Below are 3,478 nucleotides of genomic sequence, written 5' to 3'. Positions count from 1 at the left end.
AACGCACGGCTGCCACCGTGTTAAAAATKATTAAACAAAAACAGAAAATGAGTATAGATTTGATTTATACAATAAAATATCTCTAAGAAAAATCTCACGTTACACACATCTTAACCAGTTGTTCTGAAGTTTAAACTCGTGCTCTGCTGCAACACTGTTGGAATAACAAGCACCACTTCAGCCAAAGTTTTAAAATCAGAAAACATTTCTCCAGTCAAAGTGATCAAAAGTCAGAAAGACTTTATTTCCAAATCTCACAAGCTGTGGMTTTAGTAGGAAGAAATCCCGCAGAATGCTCTCTCGCTGCACCACTTCTGCACCTCACAGACGCGCTCCAAATCCTCCTGTCCTCAATGCGCTGTCAGCGAAATGCATTCAGTATGGTGTCTAGATCTGAGATTATGATCAGATGGGAATCTTTTATTTATTTTAGATTAAATAAGACCTCCGTGATATAGACCTACGCCATGCGTAAAGCTGAAAATGTCACTGTGTGTGAGTGTGATGCCACAGAGCCGTCTTGTGAAGCCTTGTTGATTTTTTTTCTCTGCCTCACCTGGCTTATTAAGTCTTTCAGACTTAAGCCTAGATAATTTGATAAGACGTGAGACAGTGGGATGATGATTGGACAATTTCAGCACGTCTTTTCCTGACAGAGTAAAAAAGGGCTGAAGACGCGGTGGTCCATAAATTATCACAAATCCTCCCTCTGCCCTCCCACGGCTTATATAAAGTATATAAACTGCAATAATGATGGCTGGATGGTGTTTTTTCCACTCAACTTCAGTGTTAAGTTGAGTGAAGTTGAGCCGTTTATTTATTTATTTATTTATTTATTTATTTATTTATTTATTTATTTATTTATTTATTTATTTATTTATTTTTGTTATCGGTAGACGGAAAAAAGATGCATCCAGCTGTGCTCTCACGTTCATCCTTGGGAACTAGATCAAACAGTCTGCTCTTTGAGCTCTTTTTAAAACTGGCTTCAGACAAAAAATATCATTTTAAACAAAATAGCATGCAAAAGGAATTGAGCTGCTTGGGGTCCTGCTCTGGTCCAGCTCCAACTCCTCGGCGCTGCCACAGCTGAGGACCACTGGCCCGCTGCGGTGCTCTTTATGAACAAACACACCCACAAACTCTGGACCTATCATACACTGAGAGCCGCAACGTCCCGTTGGCACAGTTCTGACTGGGGCCATGCACAAGACAGCTGTCACCGGGGTATAGCAGTGGGAGAGAGCAGACGGAAGTTGCACAATTTTTATTTATTTTTTACTCAGCGGGGGGGGGGGGGGGGGGGGGGGGATGTGCGACTCAAAGTATAAACCAGGTTTTAAGTGGTCAGGGGTGTTAATTGCAAGCTGTCAAAATGACGGACGGCCTTCAGATTTCTCTGTCATTGTGTAAAAAATACAGTCAAATACGGAAAATATTCTGTTAATGCGACCTCTGTGGGGGGTGCTACGCGAGTATGGGATTGTGGGTCYGTTGTTATGGGCCATTCAGTCTCTATACAAGCTGTACTAGAGTTTGGTTTGCACTGCTGGTCCAGTGGCCTCAGTATTTCACCTCTACTGTTTGCAGATGATGTGGTTCTGTTGGGGTCATTGCACCAGGAACTTCAGCTCTCACTGGAGCGGTTCACAGCTGAGTGTGAAGCAGCTGGGATGAGGATCAACACCTCCAAATCTGACTCCATRGTCCTCATTTGGAAAAGGGTGGATTGCTCTCTCCGGGTTGGGGGTGAAGTTCTGCCTCAAGTAGAGGAGTTTTATCTTGGAGTCTTGTTCACGAGTGAGGGAAAAATGGAGCATGAGATTGAYAGACAGATTGGTGCAGCTTCCATAGTTTTGCGGACTCTGTACCATCTGTTGTGGTGAAGAGGGAGCTGAGCTGTTTACCGATTAGTCTACTTTCCTACCGTCATCTATGGTCATGAACTTTGGGTAGTGACCAAAAGAACAAGATCACAGATACAAGCGGTCGAAATGAGTTTTCWCCACAGGGTAGCTGGACTCTCCTTTAGAGATAGGGTAAGAATTTCAGTTATCTGGGAGAGACTCAGAGTAGAGCCGCTATTCCTCCACATCGAGAGGAGCCAGTTGAGGTGATTTAGGCATCTAGTAAGGATGCCTCCTGGAAGCCTCCCTTGGGAGATGCTTCAGGCATGTCCACCTGGTAGGAGACCCAGAGGGAAACCTAGGACACGCTGGAGAGACTATGTTTCTCAGCTGGCCTAGAAACGCTTTGGAGTCCTCCCAGAAAAGCTGGAAGAGGTGGCTAGGGAAAGAGAGGTCTGGGCTTCCCTGCTCAAGCTGCTGCCCCCACGACCCAACTTAAGATAATGTGCAAGATAATGGATGGACAGATGGATGGTGCAGCTGTTTCTGTGCTATGATTGACCAAATAATTTTGGTAAAATAATGAAAATAAATAAACAGTATTAAATCCATATGACCCCCTCTTTGCATGTTGGGGTCTTAAGAAAGGGTACACAAACAATACGACTCACACTRCTCGTAGCCGAGGTCATAAAATTATATTTGATACTGAATACTTTCCAAAATATTAAATCTATTTATACATTCAAAATTAATAGCTGGATCAATAAAAAGGTTAATATTAGGTAATAAACTTTACAATGTGTTGTCAGGTTTTCAGAATACTGTTTTTTTACTACTCTTGTATTTTGAAGGTTGAAAATGAATATGAATGTTTATGTTTTGCCTGCATGATAACTTAAAAGCTTAAAAGCCTATTTGATAGAATAGACAGTGACGAACATGATGACATCATGTTGAACATTTAAATACTTTTAAATATACAAAACAAGTGWTAAAAGGTGGAGAACCAGTATGGGGGCTTTCTTGAATGTATGTGTGCTCCTAACTATCTCTCTTGTACTGTGCGTTACACCATCTCTTGCTTCATCTTGTAAGCTACGGAAAAAGTTTCATCTTAATGAAATGCACAAGCCTGGTGAAGTGGTTCTGGGTGGGTTGTTTGAGGTCCACTWYACCTCTGTTTTYCCTGAATGGACATATGCCTCAGAGCCACAGCAACCTACCTGCACAGGGTAAGCATCTTAAATATGTTGTTAATACAGAGCTTTAGTAACAGTTTGACATTTATCTCTGCTGAATTTATAATAAACATGCCACATTAACATTCACTTTGTTTAGTAATGACATTTTGTGTGTTAGTTTTGACACACTAGGCTTCAGGAATGTTATGACCATGGCTTTTGCTATTGAAGAGATCAACAAAAACCCTGATCTTCTTCCAAACGTGACTCTGGGATACAGCCTGTATGATAACTGTGGTGCTCTTGTTATTGGATTCAGAGGCGCATTATCTCTGGCCAGTGGCCAAGAGGAGCAGTTTATGTTTCAGAATAACTGTTCAGGAACCCCTGCAGTCCTGGGGATAGTCGGTGACTCCTATTCAACTTTTTCTATTGCAAGTGCTGATG

This window comes from Austrofundulus limnaeus, unplaced genomic scaffold (assembly GCF_001266775.1).
Source record: "Austrofundulus limnaeus strain Quisiro unplaced genomic scaffold, Austrofundulus_limnaeus-1.0 Scaffold761, whole genome shotgun sequence".
Classification (NCBI taxonomy): domain Eukaryota; kingdom Metazoa; phylum Chordata; class Actinopteri; order Cyprinodontiformes; family Rivulidae; genus Austrofundulus; species Austrofundulus limnaeus.
Note: the sequence above shows the minus strand (reverse complement) of the source record.